At 37.7% G+C, this 14,574-nt stretch overlaps 1 protein-coding gene across 4 annotated transcripts in view; it reads right to left on the reverse strand.

Moving 5' to 3' along the window:
- The window catches only part of ATF7IP (activating transcription factor 7 interacting protein), a 166,667-nt gene extending 152,162 nt beyond the window's left edge, over positions 1–14,505 (reverse strand). The window contains exon 1 of one of the 4 annotated variants that reach the window (XM_048835336.2): positions 14,376–14,505. The gene's annotated coding sequence lies outside the window, so the exon portion shown is untranslated. Of the gene's footprint in view, positions 1–2,434; positions 2,556–14,081; positions 14,342–14,375 lie in introns of those variants that run through there. The other 3 variants (XM_075124249.1, XM_048835338.2, XM_048835337.2) reach the window with 3 other exon arrangements.
- Between the last annotated feature and the right edge of the window lie 69 nt (positions 14,506–14,574).

Genomic DNA, 14,574 nt, shown 5'->3' on the forward strand with positions numbered 1-14,574 from the left:
AGCTCTTCGAAGGGGCATCAAAATCCTCATATGAAAGGCACAGTGTAAGTGCACACTATTATTATGAACAACAGAGAGACAGAGCACACAGAACCACCCACCTCCGTATATCTGTAGAAAGGCGCTACTCTCCTCATCCACTGTCTGCACTCACAATGGAACATAGCACAGCAAGGGTTAACATCAATAAGAAATAGAACAGGTACAGCAGACTTGACAATTAAATTAAAATTATCTGAGAATTTTACAAAATAAAAACCTTCAGAACTCCTCCCCTTTCTGTCTGCACTAGCTGGCAGCTGCTAGAGATGATTTTAGGTACAAAAATCTCATCTCCCCCAATTATTGCAAAATAGGGTATTATTTCAATTTAAAGATATGCCGAGAGATATGATAAAATTTTCTCCCTTTGATTTGGACAATATCAGGCATTAGCATTTGGATTAATCAGTAATGCAATTACACTGCTTTAAAAATCACAGAAACCTCAGGAGACTTTTTAAAAGATTCTGCTGGGGTCAGAAGGACTGTGATCTGCACATTTTGAAGAAAACAAGAAATGCACCTGTGTGGAGGATGGGAAAAAAGGAATCCCACTGGCTTATGGCAAGAGGGAAGGTAATCAAATACTAAATTTGGTGAATATACAAAAAAAATTAAATATTTTTGTGGAAATAAATGGGGTGATGGAAAAAAATCAGACATTTATGAGTAAGAATTCTGGAAAGAATTCCAAAACTTTTAATACCTTAACTATTCTGGCTAATCAACCAATAAATACCACTGGAAAAAAAGGAAACAGTCAAGGCCAATGAACAAAACTAAGGCAGTATTAATTAATCAAATAATACAGTACCAGGAATATTAACTGCTTCGGTTCCATTTCCTGAATATAGGAAACGGTCTCCCCACATGATAGACCCTTATTTCTGTGAAAGTCCCCCCCCCCCCACACACTGTTTACAATGCATATATTTAATTATGAAAAGATTTATTCAACACAAAAAAGTAACCATATTGCATTCAAATTCTCATATTTTATTCAAACTTCTATCTACCTTTATCGTAAACACATAATAAAGATGCACACCTAATTTTTAGGAGACCAACCCTCCACACTATTCTGAACCTCTCTCATTAGCGCCAAAAGAACCATTAGAAATCAGTATGTAAAAGCAAGCATTTATAGATTTTTTTTTTTAAAACCACACAGGACATATTTCATTTATTAGTTATAGGAGATGTGCTGGCAGACAAAATTAAATTAATAGACAAAGAATCGAGTCCCTTCCCAGGATTTTAATATTTTTTAAAAGACTTCACACAAAAAATAATTAATGAAGTATCATCTTCAGATTAGGAAATTGTATGGTGACTGTCCTGATCAGTTACCCTTTTTCAGAGGGTGGGTTGGTAGTGGAAGGGAGGTCCTGATGTACTGCTTGAGGATATCAAGATGCTATTCCTATTACCAAATGCTTTTTATTAAAAAAATAAATGCATGGAGAATTTAATATAGCTAGGGTCAGTACTTGCCAGTGCCAGAAAATCTAAGGGGAGGAGGATGCCTGTGAAGTGGAAAAATGTCTTTTTAAAAACAACAAAAAAAGTAGTGCTCTACTTGTGTATATGTATAGCCACTTATCCCTTACCTCCTTGCCCCAGGACACTTTGACTACATATAGAGTAATGCATCTAACAGAAAGAGAATGCTAGGCCATGTGAAACTATTAACCCTTCTAAATTCAGAGTTGAATGAAAATATGCCAATCAAAAAAAGGAATGTATATCTTTAACTTTCATTTCCAGTGTCGTTCTTCTGGTTTCATACTGTATGTTACTGTCTTGGAATTACAAATAGTTACTACCAAAAAAAATATTCACTGTTTAAAAACATGCTGCTATCCGCGTATTATGCGACCATTTTAAAATTTGAATTTCTTGAGTGTTTCAGGAAAAGAAAAAAAACAAAACAAAACACATATTGGAAATAATATGGTTACTAAATGCACTGCTGATCTAATATCCTGATTTCACAAAATTTCCATGGAGTTATTTTTATTTGTTTTTTTATACAGATATACAAAATTATGTAGCAAGTTCACCAGGGAAGGCCAGCAAAAACATGGGAGATTTGGCCTGGCAACAAACTAAGCTGAAATGGGACAACTCAGGGTGGTGCTAAACAATTATTTTAATACATCTGCAGTGATATGACCTGTGACCTCACCAGTCCCACCCCCACAATGCTTGTGAAATACTATTTGTATTTAACCTAACTCTTGAAGTGTGCATTGATTTCCTGCTCAAAGAAAATAAGCGGGGTAAGGGAAAAAAAATACACCTACACAACTCAGAATTAGTTCCCCCCAAAACATCAAAGTTGTAAATATATCTTGAAATTGTTTCTCAGAAAAGCAGAACTGTTTCTTACCTCTAAAGCTGAAGCATGTGACTCCGGCAGACTTGTTCATTTGCATAGAGTCAGACTAAACTGCTGCAAAGAAGAATACTTAGTCAGCCATTTTGAGACTGTACTGTCTCAGTGGAACTGAAAATGTGTTTAAAATGGCTGCACTCAAGATAAGCCACACAGAGACAACTCAGCAGTGGATAAAATGTTTATGTAGCAAAGCACCTCCCTCTTTACCACATGGGAAGAAATAGTACACGCACAGGGGGAGAAAATGGTTAATGCACATACTGCAAAACGACTACAGCTTCTCAGAGTACAACTGATATAAAGAAGAAAACATGTGAGGCATGAAGACAGTCTTGTTATGTCTGTGAACCAGTCTGTGGCTCAGGATACATATTACATACTCCAAATCCTTCTTGATTCCAGACAGCTCTAACTCCATGCCACATATTAAAAGCTACAAAAATAGAGCCAAATCATGCACAGAGCTGACAGACTTTAGAAAATACTCTTCAAAAGGAGCCTCATTTCAGTCCTTAAAAAAATGGAAATCTGCTCCAGGCCATTATAGCTTTTTTCCATATTATCATCACCATCACAACATTACAGAAATATTTGGGAAGACCAGCTACACGGTACAACAATTACCACATTTGAAACTGGAAGTTCATTTTGTACACCAAAAATTTAACCAGAAGAGCACTTTTCAAAAACTCCACACATCAGGCACCTAAAGTCTTTGCAAAAAATTAAGTACCAAACTAATATATAAAACCAGCCATTTTTTTGTGATGTCAAAAATAGGAAATAAAGGGTTAACACCTTTTCAGGTGGAGTGATTTGCAATAGGCTCCCCTCCATATGAAGCAGCTCTTGAAGGGGACAAACTACAGTGATGTACACTTAAAAAAGGGAATATTTATAAAGTATTTCAACTGAACTAGAATTAAAGGAGAACCTGTACCATGTTAAAGGCCACTTACAAACCACAATCACTTGGCCTACCAGACAGTAAAGTCTCAGTTGCTACAAGAGTTCCTCCCTAATAACTTCACTCCATTATGCAAACACCTGCAACAATAGCCATACAAATAGTATGGCCATTATTAGCAGTTTTCATTATGGGGTTTCATCTTGAGGAAAAGAAAAAAAATTGAATATCCACCACAAATAATACATGCTGGCCTTCTTTTTGGAAGATCATGAAGCTCACTATCTCTTTTCCAAACCTTTCCAAAATTATACCATGTATGACACATTCTGGATGTTTCTGTTGCCGTGATAGCTGGTGACCTCAGAATTAGTTAATCATTCCAGCAACAGATGCCTGCTGTGCTCATCAGCACCAAAATTAGTATTTGGTACTGACCCAGAATATTGAACCAGGCTATATGGTTAAAACAAGAGAAAAAGGAAAATGCACAGTGGCATGGCTTGCAATATAAATAACTGAGTCAACTTAGCTCAATTAGAAGCTTTGATTGGATTGTAAATGATTAGAGGATAACCAGAAATATGTTTGTAACTCTGTACCTAACAGAAAACAAGAATCTTGGAAAACAAACTTGTCCAAAACAGGAGAGACTGAATTAATTCCATGCAAGCACTCAAACCTTCTCCCCACTAACCGTCACCTGCAATTCTAGCCAACATTACAATAGGAAACAACCAGCATTTTGAATGATTGGCTATTCATATCCAATCCTATCGTAGCCAAGTGTCAACATTTGTAATGAACTTTTTCTGTTTACATACACAGAGCAGTGACAGAAATTTCAGACCCCAACATTATCATTTTATTTTATTCAGATTAAACACACCCTTTAAGTATGCACTTCTGCTGTAAAACACAATCTGAAATAGGGTTCCATGTTTATTGTGTTCTGAAAGATTTCAAGATCAAATGTGCTCTTTTTATTAATTGTATATCTTTTCTAAACATAATCCAGATCCCAAACTGAATTTGTAAGGGAGTCAAGCTAGGTTGCTTCCTTCTCACTCAGTCACCAGCATTAAAGGTTCAAAATTATGACATTTCACCTAAGCAATACCAAGGTCTTTAAATTATGTCCACTCAATGAAATCTATGAAACCTTAATAGGTTCAACAGGTTTGTTTGGCTCTGTAATTACAACTCAAGAAATAATTCTGTTGATGCAGAAGAAAAAATATAATCCATCTCACTCTGTTAGCACAGCAGAACTAATACAGCTAACATGATTAAAATATTATAGAAATATACAAAGGCCCCGATTCAAAGAACATGAACAACATTAATCATGTCTCATCACAATAAAGTCAAATTGCCTATTCATGTACTTAAAGTTATGTACATGATTAGACCAGAATTCAGCAAGATATTTAAGTCACAGAAGTCAATAAATCCAGCTAAACAGACACAGGCCACGTCATTAAGAAAATGAGTAGTACTTCAAAGCATGTTAACTTAGCTAACACTTTGCATAGGTGGTCTGGGCTAGCAGTCACAGCTGGGATGAGGTCTGCCCATCAAGTACAGTAGTCACCAGGCAGGAGTTGAAGGAATTGCAAGAGCCAGTTTCCACAAGCAAGAGTCAAGGTCAGAGTCAGGCTGGGGTCAGAAACCAGAGATCAGAGGCAGTACCAGGCTAGGATCGAGAGGCAGGAGTCAGAGACTGGAGATCATGACATCAAACAAAATCTGGCATTGCAAGCAGGCCAAAGTCTCTATGGTTGTCCAGACAACTTCCTGGGGCAACCCCTTAAGTTAACAAGGTGCTTGGCCAATCAGAGGGCGACAGAGCACTGTCACTCTGGGTTTCTTGGGTTGTACTTCCTGAGGCGCCTGCTCTCCATAGTGCTCCCTGGCTTTGCCTTTGCATGGCCACCCAGTGGCACTGTTGGAATACAGCTGTCCCAGGCTCTCCAGACCTGGGTTCTAATTCCTGGATCCTTACACACCCTTTTAAACATGGCTTTGTCCAGAGTAAGTGCAAAAAATGGTGATTAAAAATGGTAAAGACATGCACATTAATTGCCTTTAAACATCACTCATTTTCCTAGTGTGGACATGGCCAAAGTGAGAACATTTCATTTTCATATTCGCAGACAAAAACTATATTAAGATGGAGTTACAGCTGAGAGTCCCTATCAGTAGTTTAGGGTAAAGAAGAATACAGGCATGTTGCCATTTTCCCAAAACTGAAACATTACAAACCCAGGAAATTCAGAGTTAAAAGTTAAATGTAAGTCCAAACATGTTAAGTTACAAAAATATACAGTTAAGGCACCCAAATTACCGGACAGAGTTAAGGTTGTGACCCAGGCAATAATCATATGATTATTTGGGGGGCGGGATAGCTCACTGGTTTGAACATTGGCCTGATAAACCCAGGGTTGTGAGTTCAATCCTTGAGGGGGCCATTTAGGGATCAGGGCAAAAATTGGGGATTGGTCCTGCTTTGAGCAGGGGGTTGGACTAGATGACCTCCTGAAGTCCCCTCCAACCCTGAAATTCTAGGATTACAGTATTTTAGCATTTGTGGTCACAGATCAGATTACATTGACTTTTAAAGATGTATTTTCTCCCTCTGCCCCATGAACAGCAAGTATGAAAGTCAAGGTGAATGCTACCACTTCTAATGATTTGAAGATAAGTAGTATAAGCCTTATGTCATTTTAGAAATGTTAACTTTTAGGGGAAGATTCTCTGCTATGCTCTGTCTGATTTATGCGATTCTGGAGCAGCAAAACATATCCAGAGAATATTGGCCAGTTAAATTGGGTTAACAGTTGTTTTGCATCACCAGCACAGTACAAAGCAGCCAAAACACAGACCCTAGTTTCTCCTTCCTGTGCCCCACATTCTCCTACACACCCACATCCCTCTAGTTCTGGGGTTCCCAAACTTGGTCTGTGGCTTGTTTAGGCTAAGCCCCAGGCGGGCCGCAAGATGCTTTATTTACCTGAGTGTCCGCAGATACGGCCGCTTGCAGCTCCCAGTGGCCGCAAATTGACACAAATTTTAAAAGATATCCAGTTATTTAGTTTCAAAACTAGTTGTTGCACACTTGAAACCTTAAAAATGTGAATCTCTCAAAGATTTTTGACTCAACTATGCATCTGGATAATCAGACTTAGGAGTTTCTATAGACTCAGTCTATCAAGTAAGAATAAAAAAAATGTTAATACAGGTCTACAAAAGCCATGCAATCCATTAAATCTAAGTAAAAACAACATGCCTGAATTCTCATATCATAAAATGAGAACTACAGGCAAAACACACATGGGAAAACTAATGCAAAATAATCCAAGATGAAAATGGCTCTCTTAAACCCACAAAAGTCAGAGTTTGATCTGTGTTTGCGTCCTATTATATCACCCTGACGCACCTAAGCACTGCAGATCGCACAATTTTAACTGGGAACAAGGAAGGTAGTTTATGTTTTTTGATATGGTGAGAATGCATACGTGTTGCAATACTTAATCCATTAATATCTGTGAAGGATAAGTGGAGGCATTATTATTATTAAACTGTGTTTCAATACTTAATTAAAATAGCTAAAGATACAATTTCAGCTTTAACCAACTTTTCTGTGTATGGTCTCAAGTTGAATGTACACGTCTGTGTAAGTATATACATTTTATAAAAATTCTAGATTGCTGTAGCATAAAATGGCTCCTTGCAGTGTTGTGTAATGGAGGAGAAAAGCACAAAATGGCCACCCTACTGACAAAATGACTTAGCTTTGCATTACACAGTCTCCTTGAACAGTTAACTGAAACAGTCCAGAATGACTACAGTTGTAAAATCTGTACCTCCTTTAATAAAAATGAAGTATCTATTTATTAAAATCCTTTTTAGATCCATTTTGAGAAATGGTTTCTCCTTTTTCAAATCCTAGTCCACTTACAGCAGGTTAGCTATGTTCAGTTCTCAATGTTAACAAAAGATAATTATATCAAATTGGCCTGAGTACAAAAAAAAAAAAAAAAAAAACATTGAGAAGGAATGTATTCATATTTAGCCAAATAATTTACTAAACTTTCATCTGACCTTACATATTTGTTCCTGGAAGACACGATAGTCAATGTAACTCATTGGCACCTTTCTGTTCATTTACAGAATGTATGACTGAAAATAAAACATTTCACAGCTGGACAGGACACTGATATATTTTTAGAAACCTATCTCATTAAACATAAATTAGTGTAAAGGAGAATTACACTAATATGCACCAAGAAAATAACAGTTTCTGGATTTTTCCATAATTCCACATTTAACACCTAATATTGGTGTTTAATGCTAACAAATACATGCGGTCCAGACAGAAGATCAAAGTAATCTGTATTTTAAAAAACCGAGTCAATGGCTTTCACATACATAATTATAATTTTAAAACACAACCCGCTTAAAAAAAATATGCATCAGCACCTCAGCGGTGCTAAACAAGTGACAAAGCAAGAGTGTGTGCAACAGAATAAAGCATCTTTTTAAAGTTATATTCTCTAGGTACAGTAGCACAATTTTCAAATAGGATATCAATTGTATTTGTCACACACTAGTTTTGCACTTTGTCTTTCAATTGCTAGAAGCAAATACTTTGAATATTTAGAAAACAAAATACTTACAAATAGTTTTACTAATTACAAGCATCCTGCTCATTAACTCTTGATCATCATATGTGATACTTTTTTAACCTCATAAAATGATATGCTTGTACAGATTATGAGTTTAGGAGACTAAAATAGTGCATTGCTGAAGTGCCTGAGATGTTCCTCTTAATTTCTGTTTAGGGTGCTACAACCAAACCACTACACTAAAAAAGAGCCAAGATAAACTATCCTAAACCTAGTATTTTTTGAGATAGAAAACAAAACACTGACAGGGAAGAACAGGGTGTAAATCAAGTACAAGCCTTTCCAAAAGGTTAGTGACAGATCCATGTTTCTGCAGTATACCAAGCTGAATTTTTGATGATGTATATAGTAATTATTTGAAGGAAGACTGTACATTTTTTTGGTGAGGAGGGGACTTTGTAACACATTAGAGATGTTCATGAGCTTACGTTTTGAAGTACAAGCCATACTGGTGTTAGGGTTTTGAGGTCCTCTCAATAATATTACAGTCACACTTGCACTCTAGAAAGCTACTGAATTGCCTCTGTCATGCTTCTTGGTCCAGTTCTATTTTTGCTTTTTAAAAATCTGCAACACATCTTTATATAAGTGCATCACTTCATGATCAGTTTATGAGGACCAGTTCTAGAAAATATAAAACAATGTTCTAGTGCTTCCAGAAAGTAAGAGATTTTATTTAAGGCCAAACTTTTAAATTTCCCTGCTTCCATCGTCAGAAAAACTAAGACATTTGCAGACATTCAAACCAGGTCACATCAAGGCTTGCAAGAAAGTTCAATATATCCACCTGCATATTGGGATGATAGCACATTGCATAAGTTTATCAAATAGACACATGAAGTTGGCTGTGCACAAACACTAACTCTTTCTAACTGAAAAATAACCGAGGCCCACGGTCTCCATGTGGGTGAATTACCATGCCTCAATAATCACAGGAAAATTGAACTAGCAAAAATTTCAGTCATGAAGTGTCAAGTCAATTCAAATCTGACCAGTTATTTAAAAGATAAAACACTCCATTAGTTGCCCAACAAGGCCTACATGCAAACTTCAGCCCACACTTCTCTTTAATGGTGCCAACGAAAACTATGAGCTACAGGGGGTTTTAAATACGCTTTCAGGCAAGGTGGCTTTCACAAAGCAGAAATGTTTTGGACCATTGCTTTGGAAGATATACTCCTGCTACAGAGTGGACACCATTTCTTATACTCAGATTGTAAACTTTCTGGGGTAGGGATAGACTTTTTGTTGCATGTTTGTACAGCGCCTAGCACAATGTCCAAGACTGAAGATGGATGACTGGGCAACAAAATGGCAGATGAAATTCAATGCTGACAAATGCAAAGTAATGTACATTTCAAAACGCAATCCCAACTATACATACAAAATGATGTGTTCTAAATTAGCTGTTAGCATTCTAGAAAGAGACTCTGGAGTCATGGATAGTTCTCTGAAAACATCCACGCAATGTGCAGTGGCAGTCAAAAAAGCTAACAGAATGTTAGGAATGGGATAGATAACAAGAAAGAAAATATAATGCCTCTATCTAAATTCATGGTATGCCCACATCTTGAAGACTGCGTGCAGATCTGGTCCCTCCATCTCAAAAAGGATATATTGGAAAAAAGGTACAGAGAAGAGCAACAAAAATGACTGGGGTACAGAACAGCTCCCATATGAGGAGAGATTAAAAAGACTGACTTTTCAGCTTGGAAAAGAGATGACTAAAGGGAGATATGATAGAGCTCTATAAAAATCTCCGCTTGTGGGGAGAAAGTGAGTAAGGAAATGTTATTTATTTTTTCACGTAACACAAGAAATAGGGGTCACCCAATGAAATTAATAGGCAACAGATTTAAAACAAACAAAAGGAAAAATTTCTTCATACAACGTGCAATCAACCTGTAGAACAGGGGATGCTGTGAAGGCCAAAACTATAACAGAGTTTAAAAAAGAACTAGATAAGTTCATAGAGGATAGGTCCACCAATAGCTATTAGCTAGGATAGGCAGGGACGCAACACCATGCTCTGAGTGTTCCCCTAGCCTCTGCTTGCCAGAAGCTGAGGGTAGATGACAGGCTGGATCACTTGACGATTGCCTGTTCTGTTCATTGGCATTGGCCACTGTCAGAAGACAGCATACTGGGCAAGATGGACCATTGACCTGTCCCCAATAAAACCATTCTTATGGAGTTCTTAGGTATTACTGCAATATACATAAATAATAATTTCACTTGTGCTAAATACTTAAAGTACTATCAATTGCTGTGTAAATTGAGAAAAGCTGGTAGGCAGCCTCACAAGAGGATACCAAGTTCAAAAAGGCATGGAAAATCCATTGTCACACAGAGAGCCATAATTACATATACTTGGATATTTACAACACATTCACCTTCTATAGACTACAAATAAAAAAAGGCTAAGGTAGAAACTTTCCTCATCAATGCACTACAACCCCCTCTGACACAGGCGGTGGTAGCTGTTAAAATGAGCACATAAAAGCTTTATTACCAGCAAAATCTTTCAAAATGTTAGATCCAACAATACCTTTTACAAATATTTTCCCCTGGCCACTTCCACCAATTATTTTTAAATTTAAATACATCTCACAGCTCATTTTCTCTTCCTAGATCCTTTAGGGAAGTTGTAATGTTGAATTTGTGACATCATAGTAACTTTAACAGCAACAAAATTATTTTATAAACACAAGACTGGAGGACTAAACAGAATTATTAGGGAAGTGACAAATGGAGAAAACGTATTAAAACTACAAACTATATCAATAATAGTGACTTACTGGTATGGTGCTTTTTTGTACATATATTCCTTATTAAGTTTCACAATGTAAATATCCTTAAGACTTTTGGCATAGCAATTCCTATTGATTAGTAAGCACAGTAGTAAACCTAATTAATTTTTCATATAGAAAAACTGGCCTCCGGAAATGGTTAAGGATACTTTAAAAAAAAAAAGAGAGAACAGATTTAGCATGTTATATAACAACTGTTCTTTCTTTATTTTAGATTAGTCTATACTTCTTAACATTTTTAAAGAAAATATACCACACTGAAAAGACTATTCAATTTTTTAAAATCTTTTTTCTCAAATACAATTACTAGTGAATAAAACATTTTCAAAGTTTGTTTTTGTTTTACATGTTTAATTTACAGCAGCTTTGGTGAACTAATAAAATAAAATTAAAAAAAATAGTTTCTTCAACAATTTTCAATCCTAAAAATGAAAACAGCCAGCCTGAACACTTGGCTAGTAGCATCATCCCATACCAAATGGGAAACAGACATTTCAGTGTGAGTGAGTGCTTCCAAGCTTTTGGTGGCTCAAAACATTACAAAGAGGGCCTTCCAACAGGGAAATTAATGCACTGCAGTTGATGTTTAACTTCCAAGTATGTGAAACGGACACAACTTAATAGTAGAAGGAACTGGCGAACACTGAAGATTAAATGTGGCAGCCACAAATGATTGGATGTGTGCAAGTCTATAGGACTAATATTTCAATGAAAACCATTTAGATGGCTCAGATATTAGAAATTAAGAGGTCCACAATAGCATAACTTCTCATGAGTTTTTTTCCCCATAGCAGTAGTTTTCAACCTGTTGTCTGCTGATCCCTGGGGGTCCACAGACTGTATCTAAGGGGGCTGCAAAAGGTTGTCGTTCCCACAAAACAGTGGTTGTCAACCTGTAGTCCGTGGAATGAAAAAAGTTTGAAAATCATCCTCCTTTACCATTCAAGAGACCAACGTCAAATTAGTGTGCACAGAAACACATGAAACAGTCCAAAATATCATAATAGGGACTTCTTCAGTATCTCTAGCCGAGCCCCTTTAAACAACATATTTGTTACACTGTTAAAGCAAATGAGTTTCTATTAAAGCGGTAATTCTTCTTTGCACAAAACACAGGTAAGCGCAATTTGGTCTGAGCTTCAAGGTCTCCCAACTTTATAAAACGAAACAAAACTGACTTATTTGTAATGACTGTACCAACACACACAAAATGAGGTTACTGTATATAGTAATAATATTAGCCTGCGTGTGTGTATGACAAACTAGTTGCAATTCCAAATGAGTAGCATCGGATACCATTTTTCCTGATCCATGAGTACATAAAAAAGTCATTTGATATTTACAGCATGTATAAGAATCATAAGGTTTTCAAATGTGAAAAATATTGCCGTGACCAGCAAGATGTTTTTTAAAATTGTGAAACTTAGCAATTAAATACTTGTATAAAGCACTGTGCAAATATTAACAAACAAATCCTTACCATGTAAACTATTATCATTCCCATTTTACAGATGAGAAAACTGACAGAAGTTACGTTACATATCCAAGATCACACAGCAAGTAGCAGAACTGAATTTAGAACTAGAGAATTCCTGATCCTCAGTCTGATGCTCTTTTTATATACACAAAAGGACCACACAATAGAAATTCTTGGATTAGACAAAGTAATGGTTATTTCTTACATTCTGATCAATTCTATATTTTAAATTTATTTATTTAGCTGGCACTATATCTTACTGAGACCAGAGAAATTTAAGCAAGTATTATTAACTACGTTCTCAAACCTTCCCTAGCAGAATCTAAATATCTATGAACTATTAACTTCCGTAAAAGCTTTAATTGGAATAGTTAGGTTATTTTATATGATACCACAGATGTATTTGAACTTATGGAATAATTCAAAATATCTTGTCAACAAAGGGAAGTTGTACTGTACTATTCTTCCATGCAGTAATTTCAGTTGAAAGTATACGGTTCATAAAAATGTTATGTTTACTTACATTTACTTGAGGAAATTGACCAATAATATATTTACTTTTAATGTATTGTCCGAGTACTGACAATTATAGACAGACTTAATTAAGATGTCTAGACATGATGTCTAGACATTGTTTTTCTGGGGCTGCTTGAAGGTAGCAATTTTAAGCTTGACAGCCTCTCCCCCACAATTGTAGTGTGCAGTGCTTATGTTCCCCTCCTCCATTTTAACCAACATCTCTACACCTGAAGAATGTTATCGAACAAGCCACATGGGCAGTATAATGGGATGAAATATTATGCAATACCAGAGCCCATGGCAATATCATTACTAGAATATCTGACAGGCACTAAAAATGTAATCGGGAAGAAATGTACCAACTAGGAGAAATAAAGAATGAAGACAACTGCAATACTTATAACATGCTTGCCACGTCTCAACTAAATGCACTAAGTACAAAATTACAACATATTTTTGAATATATATGAGTTAAAAGACTAATTCTAAAACTTGGAACCCTGTGCTTTATGTATGAAAGCTATGGCTTAATTTTACTGCCCAGCAGTTTGTTTTGCGTCACATTTGTTCTATGTGGGCCTCACTGCAACTTGAGGCAGGGATTCTGGTCTTTGTTTAGTTCACCTAGACTACTGTACAATACCAACGATGCAACTTAAATAATGCATAGCTATGCCAACTTTCCCATCTTTCCCATTTCAGTGTGGAAATGCCCTCATTTTTAGTAAGTTAACCTCTGCCACAAAAATCTTTTCAAAAGCCATATTCATGGTAACTCATATTGAGGTATTAAGAAGTTTAATAGGAATGGTTTTCTCCTGGACACTTCCACAGATCAGTAAGACACCGAGGACAGCATCTAAGGCATTTATAAATGAACCCAACACCTGCATGCATAATAATATTACCAGATCAGAAATAAGCCTGGAAACACTTGCTTTTGAGACCTTTTTGAGACCAGCACGTCTTGACCCATGACTGACCTCCCACAGCCACCTTCCCTAATTGGTGCCCTTCCCCCAGGTTACTCCCCACAAGTCCCCTGCTTAGCACAAGGTGCAAGAAAACTCCTTCTCAGGTCCCATGCAAAAGGGCAGGGGCAGGAGTCTTTGGCTGCAGCTTCTAGTCCCTTGCACCCAGCAGGAGCCAGAGGCATCTGCTTGTTGTTTTCTGAAGGATGGTGGCCTCAGGGAGTCAGTGCAGAGCCCCAGCTACGCCGCGCCCATTTGGCACCTACCTGTGCTCCGCGACAGCCCCTGCAGATAAGCTCCCGCACCGCAGGGGAAGAAAGAGGCGCCCCTGTTACCCACTCTCCACCTGCAGCAACCTCAGCACAGGAAAGAGCAATGCGCATGCGCGGAAGCGGCTGCACTGGAGCTCAGTCACGTGCTCCCATGCAGTTCACCCGGTTGCATCGCTGCGGCTCCGACGCATGCGCGCTACGCAGGTACCGCGGCGCGGCGCAGGATTCGCGCTAAAGTGCGGCCGCTGTCGGGACAAAACAAGCCCGGTGTTGCAGCCCGTGCTGTACCTGTGTCCCTGAATCCCGCCGCAGCCTTAGCGCTCGCGCTCCTGTCTCTCGCCGCTTCCGCCGCAGATTCAAAAACAGAACCCCGTACAGCCGCCTTCCCCCAGCTGCACGCGCCGGACCGTTATGCAAATGAGGCCCACATCCCGCCCTCTGATCACTGGCCACGCCTCTCTGTGGGATCGGGGAGCGGCCGTGGGGG

The sequence above is a fragment of the Caretta caretta genome, chromosome 1, assembly GCF_965140235.1.
Source record: "Caretta caretta isolate rCarCar2 chromosome 1, rCarCar1.hap1, whole genome shotgun sequence".
Lineage (NCBI taxonomy): Eukaryota > Metazoa > Chordata > Testudines > Cheloniidae > Caretta > Caretta caretta.